Below are 16629 nucleotides of genomic sequence, written 5' to 3'. Positions count from 1 at the left end.
CCACAGGGTGTTCCATTGGCGACAGGAAAACCTGTTGATATATTGGTATAACACCTCTAGGCAGCAGAGTGGCTAGCATCACTTAAGGCAGCAACACCTCAAGGAGTAGCAACAATAGTAGCTACAAGAAGCAAACTTGTGCAAGACAAAGGTTAGAGGAAGATTGTTGAAAGAACAAAGGCGAAGAAGAGATACAAGTTTAAGGAAGACCCACTTGTGGAAAAGGTAGCTTTGGAGATAGATACAAAGAGGAGACAATGTGAGAGGAGGATAGTGTAATGAAAGAGGAAGAAGCAAAGACTATAAGATGTAGAAAGGAAGTTGTAGGAAGTCCAATAGAAGCTCAAACAGGAGCAAGAGCTTTATAGAAGAGAGAAGCAGCCGTAGCATGAGCATGAATAGTAAAAGGAACAGGAATGGGAGGAAGTGCAAGGCGCGTAGACAATGCAAACTATGCTGATACAAGTTCAAGACTCTAAAGCAGCAACAAATGAGGAACAAGGTGAGCAGCGATAGGAGCAAGAACTTTCTCTACAGAATGAACCGATAGTAGAACAAATGGACATGGAGATGGAGCTTCCTGAGCAATATCAGGATACCAACCTCATGGAAAACACAATCGAGGTCACTCAAGAAGCTTCACAAACTCCAACAGCAGAGAAAGTCATGAGTTAACAAAGGGGATACCTTCCTCCTTAACAATCATCCAGGAATAGAGGTGTGAAACATAGCCTTTTATGAGTCACAACACAAAGTTTTACAAGCACGTAGAGCATGCACCCAGAATGAGTATGCATAACCTGCACACTTTGAAGAGTGGGTGATTCTTTGAAATGTAAAGAAACATCCAGCCACCTTGGCCGATGCCAGAGAGGCTTATGTCGAAGCCATGAGCTTTTTTGTTAAGTTCTTGATAATAGAAAATGAGTGCATGGCTAAGGAGTTGTAAGCATCCAGGAAGAGAGAGGAACATTCAATAGGATCCACTAGATCAATGATGAATAATGCCATACTCGATCAACTATCAGCTCTTGAGACAGTCGCGTGGAGACTATATGACAGGTTTGTCACCATGTACAAGGCAGTTGTCCATATACATGGTCATCAACAATGCTACACAAAGATAGTGTGAACGCTCACAGATATATATGCCACAGTTCATCATGTACAAACATGGACAATGAGGTACAAGGGATCCCCAATTCACTTGTACAAGATGATCAAGTCGTAGGTAAAGTTGGACAAAGCATGCAACCAAACTCTGATCTAGAACTATGAGGAACTCCCATCACTAATCGCTAGTGTCGAGGCTTCGTATGGACGATTGTACAAGAGTTTGGATGTTGTGGTGATAAAGTATGGCACTGCGTCAATTGGTACACACACCGAGGCCAAAGAGAAGAACCAAGTCAGACTGGAGCTCGATGTGTAATTTGATGAGTTGATGCTCATGGCCACGAGTGCAAATTTACAAGCCAACATAGATAACATGTGGATGTACATCATCAGTTCAGCCTTGTGCATGACTAAGCTGTGCATGTTATAGGATGAGTTGGAGAGAGGTTCCAAATTAGTATACTCGTAAGAAATGGAGACAAGATTTCATTTCGAGAAATACATCATCAAAGAGTATGCAAACACCATTACGCACAACCAAGCATGGCATCAATTCGTCATTGAGGATCACAAAGAGGAGGTTGATGAGTTGGTATTTCCATAGTTGTTTGAGTCTTAGTGTTGTCTTGTTTGGCTGACTCAAGCCAATTTTTTCCCACATGGGTTTATGTGGAAAATATCATTTTTGTAAACATGATGTAAAGTGAAATTTGAAGTATCATTAGTGGAATACAAACAGTCATATGGAATGTAAAGAGTTATGTAATGAAGTTCAAGAGCCATGAGGGTAGTCCAAGAGTCACAAATGGGAATGTCAAGGGCCACCCCACCCTTTATTATAAATAGAAAACATAACTCATAGAGCAGGATTTTTGGGAGTCAATATTTTGCTAGGCGTTGCTTAGAGAGGGCTTGGAGAGTACTGTAATGAGACTTGGATTTTCGACAGTGCAGAGCGAGTATTTCTCTTTGGAGGAGTAGGTGGTGTTACTCTAACGTTCCACTATTCGGGCTAGTAGCTGTCATGGTTGTATGTATACATGGAATTTTCACTTTATATAATGTGACAGAGCCAACATGTTTCATGCATATATTGTTATTGTAGTTCAACTATTCTGGTTACTTTAACAATGCATGTAGTTTTAACTTTAACATTGATGTATGGACTATTCCATATGTGATTGTATGAATCTTATTGAAGCATGTTGTTGGTTTAACTCATCACTCTATATTGTCGACTATTCTGCTTTATAGCTTGTGATGTCATTCATCTCATTTGTTCCTTTCAGGCTACATATTATTACAGGCTTCTAAGTGACACACTTCTTTTCCCCATCCATGTATTAGAACCTCCCCATGAACCTCTACTAACTTGCTGCAAGATTACACACTTGCTTTTGACAAGGATATCTTGCTTGCATCTGCACGCTATCCCAGTCAAGGCATAGCTTTACTACCCACTACTATGACTCCTACTCCAAATGTTCTAAGGTCTAGTTGGGACTTCTTACTGGGGAGATCCCCTAACATGTTAGCAGGTCCAACACCATCAATAGATTCTTAGTTGCCATAATTTTTACTCCAATTTTTCTTGTCAACCTGAATGTTTTCTCTAATGAATCAAGTTCATCATGTTGAATGTTATCCTTTAAATTCCCTATGAAGACATACATCCTCTGCTTCTCTGGAATATCATTTACCCTTATATTAAATTTTTGGAAGTCCTCAATGTGCTCTACAATGGAACCCTTTCGTTTGAGATTTATTAATTGGCTAAAGAAGGTGTTTCTATTTGCATCCTCATAATGTTTTATCATCTCCTCTATGAAAATTGACCAAGTGATGAGTGGGTTATGAGAAAAAATCCTTTTATACCATACAAATTTATTTGGATCTAAATAAAAAGATACAATACATACGTTTGTAACAGTTTCAAATAATGTAGATCAAAAAATTGCTCCATCTATAGTATCCAAGTTATCATATCCTTGGCATCAATATTCCTCATATTTCTTTTTCTTTCTTTTAGGAGCTCAGTCTTGAAACAATTGTAAATTTATAATTTTAGATCTCCAAGTTCTAAAATTTTGTCCTGTGGTAGTCCTCTAAGTCCTATTTCCAACCCTATAGGTCTGATCGAGATTGGATTCTTCAGGAAAGCGGTATTCCCAATCTCCCACGATGACATGATTATAGACTTGTTTAGTAGAGTGAACTTGTAAGAAGTTCCACGTGTCAATGTTTCGACCTTCGGACCTGAAAAAAATACCCAGAAAACTACATTATGTCCTTGTTTTGTAACTTTCGATGAAATTTTAATACGATGCTCAAAGAGAAAGATGTGATTATTTTCCCAAGACTACCTGTTTTAAATTGAATATGGATCCTACAAAAACCATCATTTCCTCGGATCATATCTCCGAAAATATAGCCAGACAAGATCTGAAATGTGGACACAAGGTTCATCATGATTTTGTCTCAAATGGGTTTTAATTTCAGCTTCCAAAACTTCGTAGGAAAAACATTTATAGCAAACATTCCACGATGGTTGTTTTGAAGAAGAGAAACCCTAGAATCAAGGCTCTGATACCAAATGTTATGCAACCCGCTTACAAAATAGAAGAAGAGATAGATCAACGACTTCAAAATAAGCCTCTTTGAGGGGGAAACTGCCTTTCCATTATAGAAATGAACAATTCTTGGATGATACAAATGATAAGATGTCATTTCTATATATATGAGTCTAAGGGGTCAGAATATAAGCAGAGATGACATAACAATAATAATGTAAGGGCATAATAATAACAACAGTGGGCTGCTATGGGGCACAATAATAACAATATGGGGCCTAGCAGTAAGGGGCTATACTTGTAGTATAGGGACCTAATGCCATCACACAGTACGAAACTTGGCACCAATAATTGACTTAGAAGCAACATGTTGAGGTTGCTGAGATGGACTTTCACCAAACTCCAGAATCATAGTGTTGTGTCCTGTTAGACCATCCCTAGCATATTCTATCTTATATGGGTACATGTGGAAAATGTAATATTATTCGTAAATATGTTGTAAGTGAAATTCCAAGTGTCAATATTGGAATATGAAAATTAATTATGTAATGTAATGTGTCATTTAGTGAAGAAGTTGAAAAGTCATGAGGTATTTCAAAGAGGCACAAAGGGGAATTTCAATGGTCACCCCACCCATTGTTATAAATATAACCTTGTAACTCATAGAACATGCTTTTGGGATCCAAGATTTTGCATGGGCTTAGGTCTAGAGAAGGCTTGCGATTGTTGTGAAGAGCCTTGGCTTCTCCATAGCATAGAGTGAGTATACTTCCTTGAAGGAGCAGGTGTTCTTGACTATAATGTTTCACTATTGGGGCTAGTGGTTGTCAATGGTGTATATATGGATGAAACTTTCACTTATAGTAATAAAATCAAAGACAACATGCTTTCATGAATATGTTTTTAATATAGGAGAACTATTCTTATTGTATTGCAAATGTATGTTGTTTAATGTACACATATTATTATGAACTACCTTGTATGAATTTGTATGAATCTTGTTGAATGTGTGTTGTTTGATTAACTCATCACTTTAACTTGTGGATTGTTCTACATTTTAGCTTGTGTTGTCATTTTTCCTGTGTGCTCCTTTCAAACTGCATACTATTACTGGCTTCCAAGGGGTACACTACCTTTTCCCCTATGTATGTAAGAACCTTCACACATCACATTTGACTCTCCGCAGGGTCACACACTTTCTCTCACCCAAATTTATCATACTTTCCTTTCCACGCTACCGCGTTCAAGGAATTAAACTACCACGCACTACTGGGACTCCTACTCTAAGTGGTGTGAGGCCTAGTTGGGACTTCATATCGGGGAGGTCACTTGAATGTTGGTGGATCCAACACTGTCAAAAAAACATCAAATATATTCTAATTATACTAAATGTCAATTTCATGGGAAATATCATTACATGAGAAGGCATAAAGGTGGACCTAGAGAAGATTAAAACTATAATGGTGTGGCCTATTACTAGAAATGTTGTACATATCTATTATTTCTTGGTGTTAGCGGGTTGTTATCATCATTTTATAGAGGGATTTTTTAGATTAACTTAGCCTTTAACATCCTTGCAAAAGAAGCCAAAAGTTTTCAATTGAACTGTGGAATGTCAACAAAGGTTTGATTAGTTAAAACAACTATTGATCACTGCACCTGTTTTAAGGCTAACAAACTTAAACAAGGAGTTAATGGTCTACACTGATGCATGTCAGGTGGTGGTGGGCGGTGTGATAATGCCAGAAGGCCAAGTAGTGACTTAAGAGTACTGTAAGTTAAAATAGCAAGAGAAGCCTTATTCAACCTACAATTTGGAATTAACAACAGTAATTTTCTAGGAAAAGGGTTTATCCTAATGACTAATCAAAATAATTTAACTAATTTTTTTAAACAAGAAAATCTAAAAGCTCACCAAGAGAAATCGAAAACCTTTCTAAGAGAGTTCGAATTTTATATTAAGCATTTAAAAGGAAAAGAGAATCAAGCGGTGGATGCATTAAGAATGAGCTTGACTTGTATTTATTAAATCACCTTTAGTCAATTAAAATTTCATTTTTCAAATCACATTAGAGAGCCTTCCTTAACAAACCCTGGATACCATTTCCTGTGCAGCAAGGGAAACAAGAAAATAGTTTTGAAAGGAGGTTTGGTGATGATATCAATAGTGAGAATTTTCTACGTTACAGAAATTGAATCTATGAACCTAATCAACAATTTGTTAAGTGATTTATCCTTGATGAATATCACTGGAACCCAATGTTGCACATCCTAGTTACAAAAATATTATTACAGCCTTAGGAAAGGACTACTTTTGGCAAGGTGTTGAGTAGTAAAAAGGGTCTTTTTCACCTCTATTTACCCTACATTAACTTATCAATCTAGGAACGATTTGTTATCTCAAAGAGTGTACTCAGTTTGAGGCAGTCATTTGTCAGAGTAATGCTAGTAGTATAGTGCTCTAAATACAAGAGTAAACGGATGCTTGAAACAAGATCTACTTACAGAAAAGAACCTTAAAACTCAAATCATGCACTCAACATTTCAAGGGTATAGTAATGGTAACTCATCCCTCTATAAACAGATGTAATTAAAGACAATCAAGGAAAAGATCATCAATCTGGGAACTAGACAACAAATTTCAATGTTCACTACAGTCTTAGATCGTTCTGAACACCAAAGCAATGATAACCCAAATGACAAGAAATGGAACAACAACTAGCCTTATAAACAAGATTGAACAAAAAAACCTTAGTCTACAAAAATAAATGTGGCAATCGTATCCTACAAGAATTAGATAACAATCTTTTCTCTAAAGATAAATCAAACAACAATGGAAATGGAATGGCAACGAACAGAGATGAAATATGGAACAACAATTAGAGTTAAACATAAATGTACAATGAACCAAAAAAAATATCACACATGGCACGCTTAATAGCTAGAGGAAACAATAATCTGACTTCGATACAATAACTATAAATCTCATTATAAAGAATAACGATTGTAATTCGCAATGGAATAGCAAAGCTAGTTCAGTAACAATCACGATTAAGTGTAAACTGTAGACAAATACAATAATACCAACTTATGAATGTTACAACACGGTTACTTGGTAATTGAACAACAATAGCATTCTGTAAGGAACAACAATGTTATATCAATGGTTAAAGGAACAACAATGCATTACAAAGTCAGAATAATCAACACAACATTCTTGTTACAGAGAACGACATTACTTAGTTGAGCATAAGCAAAAATAACAGAACCATGATGTAAAATAGCAAAACACATCAGATTACCGAAAAAAGTTTATTAATGAAAAACCACACATGAATTAGAGATAATGGTACATGAGCAAGTGTTCCACCAAGGCCGGGCCCTTAGCCCCCAGGGAGAGACCGCTTGAGATTACTCCAGAATCAAAGATGGAACATCAACCAGATTTATATTAAAACATCAAATACAGTTATAGCAGATCACTCTTCAACGAGATTCGATGATCAAAGTTTCAAATACAAGGGAGAATTACATAAAAATAACAACTGGTCGTCCCCCAGGCTAGCAATGTTGCCCTTCTTATAACAGCCGAGTGAAGATATCAATGCTGCAAAAATATTTAAGATAGCAATCCATCAGGATTGAAGGATCCTGAGGGATTTGCCAGACTGTTAATTCTCATTTATCCCCTTGTTCTCTTGCGCCGATTTGATATCTCCTTTTCCCTTTCCTGGCTGATATGCTCCAATTTGGATCGCCTTGTTTGCATGCGGTTCCTTGCCAAAGGGACAACAGTTAACTTTTTCTTGTCCTTTCCTTTGGGACGGCAATCTTCCATTTTCTCATTTTCCTGCATAAGAAAAGGGAAATTTTTAGTTGTTTTGCATTGCATACAAATCCCATAGATTTTGTCATAATTTCTTGTTATCTACCTAGTTCATGATGCAAAGAGGTTATGAGATTTAAAGGAAAGATGACAAAATAAATGATAGAAACATACCTTCTTCAGTACTCTACACACCCCCCTGCTTACCCTTTTTCATGGCCTCATGAAAACATTGTAGTTGACATGCAAGGCAATGAGAGAGTAGGCTGGAGATGGGATTTCATGAGGTTGTCTACAGCCATGATGCCTAGCTAGGTGTTCAAAAAGATGTCCTTTCTGACCCTCAGGCATTTTATACAGGGCTTGGTATGCAGGTGCAGGGTGCCAAATAACTGGACTACGGAACCTACAACCTAACCAAGGTGGTCCTTCTCTCAAAATAAGGTCACCATAAAGATTCAAGAAATCAGCAGCTACCTTAAAGTTCTCATAGTTAAATGGTTCCCTGAGTTGGATGTTCGGATTAGAAGTCTGATATCGGAATTTGGCAGCTGCAATGGCAAGGTCCTTAATGGTAAAGAAATATTCTATCCCTTGCTGATTGATTGTTGTATGAATGGGTTATAATGCTTCAATCATGCTCGGAGTCCTCATGAGGTTCCTATGCTTATTCCATAATTGCAATATATCTCTAAGCTCAGCTCTTACCCATAAGTCTAATCTGTTTTGTTGTCTTTGGACGACATTATAGGCTTTAAGCCATTTTATTTGATTAAGTACAACTGAAATAAATGCTCGCATTTGGATATCCCCAACGAAACAGCCAGGGTTCTGCTCTGTTTCTTGATCTAACACAAGGTTGTGCAAATAGAACTCGCATAACAATCTCTGACCCTTTACCCCATAGTGCTTACAAAAATTTATGAAATCGTCAATAGTATTTATTTCTATTGGGGCTCCTGCTTTGACAGATTTAATTTTCAATTGCAAATATCATTCCATTAAAAACAAGGCATAATTCTTAGCAGGCGCTCTACATGCTAGGACATCAATGTACAAAGAGAATAAGGTATATATTTGTTTGATAACTACATCTAGTCTATGAGTTACCTTTTTGACCCTATCTTCTTCCCTTCGCCATCCTTCAAAGGCTTGGCTTTCGGATAATTTGACATTCCTCAGTTGTTGTTGTAATTCTTCATACTTTTCTCGAGAGACCGTTTGTTCTATAAGTTTTTCTACTGTTTGCTAGGCTTGCATCAAACCCTCTCATAGGGTTGTTGTCCTCGGATCACTGTCCCACATGATAGTTGTAAGCGGAAGGTTTATTTGAATCTTCTTACTGTATCGTCTCATGTTTACGGTTCGCATTCCTTCAGAGGGTTGTGCCTCTGTCTGAACTTCTTTGTCACAAGCCGATATATCATCTGTTTGTACTTCAACATGGGCAATAGCTGAATGTTGTTCCTTTTGGTTTTGAATGGCAAGCTGGACTTGAGTCCTCCTAATCTTTTTTTTGAGGGGTTTCCCTAGGGTGGTTGCATGTCTTACCCCCGAGGTCATTTTTCCTCTCTTTCCCATTTTCAAAACCCTGATTTGTTGTCAAAGTCGTGCTATCACATTTAGTATTCTTTGCTATTCTTTTCGTAATCTTTTCATTTCTTTTGTTTTCTTAGAAAGAACAGATTTCTGTTTACTCGGGCTTGGAATGTTATCTTGACTAATTTCCTGGTTCTCTTCTTGGGGTGCTTTTTCCTTGTTCTGTTTGGATTGTTCAAGAGTAAAAACCCTAGCTTGTTCTGTTATTTCCGGGGTGACTTCTTCTTCCACCTCTTCTCCTTCATGAAAGTCTTCCGGTGTAGTCTGGCTGGGAACAGATTGTTCCTCCTCTATATCTTCATTAATTTTCTCTCCAGATGTACTTTTATCACGAATGGAGTGATTCTCTTCTTCTTCTTCCTCATCGCACAATTCTTTGGATGCATCTTTGTCGTGAGCAGAATGCTCCTTCGGTTCTTCTTTGATATGGAGGTTTAGCGGGCTAAGAGGTTGAGCATATTCGCCTGTATTGGGCAGAATTTGGGTCAATTCATCCTCCTGCAATGGATTTTGTAATGGGCTCTCTCCGTATTGCTCTGTCTCTTCCTCTGCCTGCCCAAACTTCTCGGTCTCTGTTTCTCCTCCCTCATTTTCCTCCAACTCTTTTTCATTCTCCTCTCCTTCCAATTATGAGGGTTGCTCATGCCTTGAATCATCTATCTCCACTGGTTGGCTGGTATTCCCTTGGGAATTTTCTTGCCTCCCTCTAATCCATGCCAATCTAACTGATTTCCTTCGTTTCAATGGTCTATTCAGTGTACTGGTAGCATGTTTTCGTTTTGGGGCTGGCAGAGCCCATCCCCCGTCTATTGTGACAATCAGCTCTTCCCAAATGCTCTGTTTTCAAGCAAAACTGTAGCTAACTATCAGTCGTATCAGCCCATGGTGACTTACTACCGATTCTATGTGCTGTAATTTTTTCATGCTTCGGGCAACATCATGTAGTAAAGAATTTAAAAATTCAGGCAAATCCGTAGATCATTTTTGTTTTAATATGGCTAAAAGTTTAAGGTGTTGTGGTCTTACCACGTCTTTCCTGCCTTCACAGGTGATGTAGCTCTGGATGACTTTCGCCAATTCTACCCATGAATCTCCTAATGCTGCTGGTAGAACTCCATTTCCTCTTACAGTCAGGTTTTGGCCTTCATCTTGGAATATTTTTATAATTTTTTGTAGTCTCTGATTCTTTATAGTCCACACAGGTCCAATGGCTAGCAATCCCGAGACCTCTGCAATTATGTCATCGGTGACTGCTATGTGTCTCCCTCTTACTATGGAGTGATATTCTTGCAAGTTCTGCAAGAATTATATTGCTACGGTCTCGTTAGATTCTTGTAAAAGATTGAGATAAACTATACATCCTGCCCTTGTTAGGATTTCCCATGCAACATCAGAAACTGTCAATACCTACGGTTCTCTCCAAATTGACCTTCCTCCCATGCTTTAGCACACTGTAAAAAATGCAGAGATGGCAATGAAATACCAGGCTATTCAAACTATTAGAAAATACAGAGAAAATAACAAAACAACGAGCTCATTCAAAATTCGAGTTACTTACTAATTGTTGCAGAGCATAGTATGGAAATAGCTTAGGAACAACAAGCCATGCAAATTGGAAAACAATATACCATTAAGCCTTGCTATTCCCAAGTGAAAATTCTTCGAATAATAGTCTGACACGTACACCATCAAATTATAATGTCACCTGCTTCCCCCCTGCAATGCGATAGGCTATCCTCAGCTGTCAAATGAGGGAGCGGCGTGCCGAACTGCCATGGTACAAAGTCATAAAAGAACAACGTATACCGAGATGCCATGTTTACAAAAGGAGTAGGTTGCCGAAATCGAGGTGTATAATATAATCACTTAATAAATAAGAGAATGCGGTGATATGATGCGAAGCTGGGAGGATAGGACAACTGACGTGCACAAAAAGTTTGATGCGGTCATTATCAACTTTTTTTGTGATGATTGGTTGTAATAGATTTTTATGTGCTTAAAGGTTCGGGGAGGTTATATACATAATTTCATTTGACCTATTACAAGGGTATAAGGCAAAGAAGGGTCTTAATAATTGCTATTAGTGTATAAGGAATGTGACTTCAATACCATCAACAGAGCTCTGTTGCCCACAGGTTTCCATAACCTTGACAGAGTTGTTTGTTTCACCCATGGAACCATGATACTTTGTGTATGCTTAGGAAGTGTTGTGCAATGTCAAAATGGAGGTCATTATGCTGACTTGGTAACCAGATAAACCATAATGCCATTCACCAGGAAGGAGTGAATGGTGGGCAGGCCGGCTCGTGATGAGACCTCCTGTTCCAAGGACTCTTTGTTTTTTCTGATGTGCCTCTTGGATCATATCCCTAGTCTGGTGGCCATAGTGGGAATGCCACTTCACTTTCTTCCTTATGATCATGGTAGGTTGGCGCTTGGTGAGACCCCCTATCCTTCATTTGACAACCCATATTAGCAGATCATATAAACATTTTTCTCTTATTTTTTCTTTTTTATAAAGTACTTTCTTATTTATACACAAAGGGTAGTTCAACACTCCTTAAGAGTAGGAATGGTGGAAGAAGTCTTAACATCTCAATAGAAAAATATACCCTTTGTTCTTATTCCTTAATAATGACCAAAGAAGATTATGGGAAATTAAAAAGAACCACCATGATAAAGATAACCAATCATATCAGTATTAGTAGAATAATGATAGCAAAGCGATGAATAATTGTGTCCTTTCCTCTTTCCTCCTATCAATTCAAAGCAATTTCTTGTAAAGAATAGCGATTTTATATAATTTTCTGATTTCAGGATGCTCTCATTTTGTATCCATTGCATAAGTGTATAGCTGTGTTCCAAATCACAAGAAAAAGACTCGAAACATGTTGTATATTGAGAGGAACAGCAGCTATCCTTTAATTGGAACAGCAAGGAGAACTAGCGTGAGTGAAAGGAATACAAAAATGTTGTCCTTTCAAAAAGGATTAGCAAAGAATGCAAGTGTTGTTCCTTTGGAAAAGGAACAACAGAAAATGCAAGTGATGTTCCTTCCAAAAAAAGAACAACAGAAACCAAAAGTGTTGTTCCTTTGGAAAAAGAATAGCAAAATGAAAGTGTTGTTCCTTCAGAAAAAAGGAACAACAAAAATGAAAGTGTTATTTCTTCGAACAAGGAACAGAAAAATGAAAGTGCTGCTCCTTCAGAAAAGGAACAAAAAAAAGTACAAGTGTTGTTCCTTCAAAAAAAGAAACAACAGAAAACAAGAGTGATGTTCCTTCGGAAAAGGATTAGCAAAATGAAAGTTTTTTTCCTTCAGAAAAAAGAAACAGTAGAAAAACAAAAGTGTTGTTCCTTTGGAAAAGGAACAGCAAGACTGAAAGTGTTGTTCCTTCGGAAAAGGAACAACAGAAAATACAAGTGCTATTCCTTTAGAAAAGGAACATCAAAAAGAAAGTGCTATTCCTTCAGAAAAAGGAACAACATAAAGGAAAAAGTGTTGTTCCTTTGGAAAAGGAACAGCATAACCGAAAGTGTTGTTCCTTCGAAAAAGGAACAGTAGAAAAACAAAAGTGTTGTTCTTTTGGAAAAGGAACAACAAAACCGAAAGTGTTGTTCCTTCGTAAAAGGAACAACAGAAAAACAAAAGTGTTGTTCCTTTGGAAAAAGAACAACAAACGAAAGTGTTGTTCCTTCAGAAAAGGAACAACAGAAAAAATGCAAGTGTTGTTCCTTTGGAAAAGGAACAGCAAAAACGGTGGAACTACCGTTCCTTCGAAAAGGAACAGAAAAACGCATAAATATTGTTGCTTCCTAAAAGGAACAACAAAGTGCAAATACAAAAAAAATATGCACAGAGAACAGTTTTATGCTAACAAAAGAAAAGAATTATATACGAAATGTAAGAACAATGGAATCACCTAATGGACCATAGGTGAGGAAGATTTCTCTTCCTCCAGCAAAATTTGCATGTCAGAGTCTTCGCGGAGTTGCTGACAGAAGGATTCCCAAGCAAGTGGTTTGTGGTATAGTCGAACTTGGTGGCCGTTTGCCTTGAATGTATGTCTAGATCTGTCAATGGTGGTCAATGTAAGAGTGCCATTATAATGTACCTTTTGGATTTCATATGGCCCCAACCAACGAGTCTGAGGCTTCCCACGAAAATCCTGAAACCTAGAGTCGTATAGGAGCGCCCAATCTCCTTCGCAAAAGACTTTGTTTTTAATGAGAGTGTCATGCCATTTAGCTCATTTTTGTTGGATTAATGCAGTGTGTTGAAGGGCAAAGAGCCTGATTTCATCTCTCTCATTAATTTGTTGTAATCTATTAGTCTGTGCCTCATTTAGATCTAGAAAGACTTCTTGGGATGTTCGCAGTGTTTGTATCTTGAATTCTATCGGAAAGATGGGTTCCTTTCCAAATACTAGTTGGTATGGTGAATAGCCGGTAGTGCTTCTCCATGTTGTTTTGTAAGCCCACAAGGCTTCTGGCAATCTTGCAGCCCAATTGTGTGTATGTGACGCAATGGCTTTTGTTAGGATTGCTTCTATTATTTTATTGTTGCTTTCTACTTGACCATTTGCCTGTAGGTGGTATGGAGTAGTAATTTTATGCTGGATATGATAGTTTTTTAGTGTTCCAGCAATCTTGTTACCCGCAAACTGTGGTCCACCATCTGTAATTATATCTCCAAGGAGCCCATATCGCACAAATATATGGAACATGAACTGTATGACAGAATCCTCTATAGCTCTTGGCAATGCCTCTACTTCAACCCATTTGGTGACATATTTTGTTGCTACCAAAATATATGTTTTCTGGTTCGATGATGGGTTAATTGGATCAACAAAATCGAGGGCCCATCGCTCGAATGGTTCAATAACTAGCTAAGGATTTAGGGGCATTTCGTTAGATTGTCCAGGGCGTCCTTCTCTTTGGGAGCTGTCACAAGATTGAACGAATTTCTTTGCATCTTTGAAGATTGTGGGCCAATATTACCCTGTTCGCAGCACCTTGTGACCAGTTCTTCAACCGGTGAAATGTCTACCACATGGTCTGTCATGACAAGCTTTCAAAATGTCAAAAATTTCATCTTTGGGAACGCATCTCCTAATGTGCATATCTACCCCTGTTTGGAACAGGTAGCCACCAATCCAACAAAATCGAGTACTTCGGTGGACAATCTATTTTAGTTCATTGGGGGTCAGATGTTTCGGTAATTTTCCTACTGCTAAATAATTTGCAACATCAGTATACCAGGGTGTTTTAATAGTGACAGCAAACAAATTCTCATCTGGAAATTGATCTTCAACTGCTGCTGCATCCACAGGTTTTGGCACCCGTGAGAGAAAGTTAGCTACAGGATTTTCCTTTCCAAGTCGGCCCTTTATTGTGATATCGAATTCCTGCAATAAAATCAGCCATATGGTTACTCTACCATTGGTGATTGGTTTATTTTCTAAGTATTTTATGGAAAAGTGATCTGTATAGAAGATAATAGGATATCCAGTAATATAATGCGTGAATTTATTAACAACATGTATTACATTGTAAGATAATCTTCGGCAAAATCACATAACGAATCTTTTGTCGACGCGTTTCAAACCAACCAGTGTGGTTCATCGTCAGGACAAGTTGAAGAACCAATCTAGCTTAGCGTGTATAAATAGAGTGTGCAGAGATCCCAACGGCTACATTTCTAACGGCTAATTTGACCAAGAGACCCTGGTCAAACAACTAAAAAATTATTCAATTAAAATTTTTCCCTAAAAAGCTAAATGTAGGTAAATATTTGGTAAATTTTAAAATAATTAGGTAAATGTTTGGTAAATTTAAATTAATTAGGTGTATTATTCTTATATTTATATCAAATTTAATTATTATTCCAATGTAAAGGTAACCAAACCCTATTTTTCAAGCTAGTTGCGTGATAATTAATTCATGGTCTTTGGTAAGTTAGATCTATATTTAATATTTTAATTAGATTGGTCCATTAAATCGATCAGTTATATAAGTAAATAATACTCTAAATCTTCTATTATTATTCTTAGAGAATTAGTTATATTAGGTGAAAATTATAACTAATATTATGGTAAATCAAAATTACCTAATAATAATTATTCCAAGGTAAACTATTATTACTAATAATTTAAGGTCGATAGTTTATTATTAAAACTAATGTTATTGGTACCTAAAGGTTAAACCAATATTCATTAAAAAGATTTTTATTCAAATTTATTAAGGTTAATAATGTCATTATTATCTATTATAAGTTAGGTCTATATCATATTTATTATTTAAATAGAATGGTCCATTAGATTAAAAGTTTATTACATAATCTAAAGCATCTTGATAGATCTAAACAGTTTGTTCAACTATTACTCCTAGAGTTTTAATTATATTAGGTAAATATTAGGTAAATCATAATCCAAAATCTATTCTTACTTATAATCCAAGGTTGATGTGTTTATTACTAAACTAATATTATGGTATCTTTAAACCTACAGGTTAAACCAATATTCATTAAAAAGACTATTTATTCCAAAAAATTTATTAGGATAACCATATCACTATTATTAATTATTGATATTTATAAGGTTTAAATTGCGTTAATAAGAATTCGATTAAGGGAAACTAATTTTTTTTTTTTTTTTTTTTTTTTTTTATTCTAATGGACCATTCTATTTAAATAATAAATATGATATAGACCTAACTTATAATAGATAATAATGACATTATTAACCTTAATAAATTTGAATAAAAATCTTTTTAATGAATATTGGTTTAACCTTTAGGTACCAATAACATTAGTTTTAATAATAAAATATCGACCTTAAATTATTAGTAATAATAGTTTACCTTGGAATAATTATTATTAGGTAATTTTGATTTACCATAATATTAGTTATAATTTTCACCTAATATAACTAATTCTCTAAGAATAATAATAGAAGATTTAGAGTATTATTTACTTATATAACTGATCGATTTAATGGACCAATCTAATTAAAATATTAAATATAGATCTAACTTACCAAAGACCATGAATTAATTATCACGCAACTAGCTTGAAAAATAGGGTTTGGTTACCTTTACATTGGAATAATAATTAAATTTGATATAAATATAAGAATAATACACCTAATTAATTTAAATTTACCAAACATTTACCTAATTATTTTAAAATTTACCAAATATTTACCTACATTTAGCTTTTTAGGGAAAAATTTTAATTGAATAATTTTTTAGTTGTTTGACCAGGGTCTCTTGGTCAAATTAGCCGTTAGAAATGTAGCCGTTGGGATCTCTGCACACTCTATTTATACACGCTAAGCTAGATTGGTTCTTCAACTTGTCCTGACGATGAACCACACTGGTTGGTTCGAAACGCGTCGACAAAAGATTCGTTATGTGATTTTGCCGAAGATTATCTTACAATATTATGGATCACAGAAGTCTAAATTCCTCAACATGTATTACAGCTAAAAATTCCTTTTCAGTAACAGTATAGTTTAA

The sequence above is a fragment of the Pinus tabuliformis genome, chromosome 3_2 (assembly GCF_031772625.1).
Source record: "Pinus tabuliformis cultivar Carrire ecotype Pingquan chromosome 3_2, CPIR1, whole genome shotgun sequence".
NCBI classification, from domain to species: Eukaryota; Viridiplantae; Streptophyta; class Pinopsida; order Pinales; family Pinaceae; genus Pinus; species Pinus tabuliformis.
The sequence above is the reverse complement of the archived record's forward strand: the minus strand, read 5'-3'. Positions refer to the sequence as shown.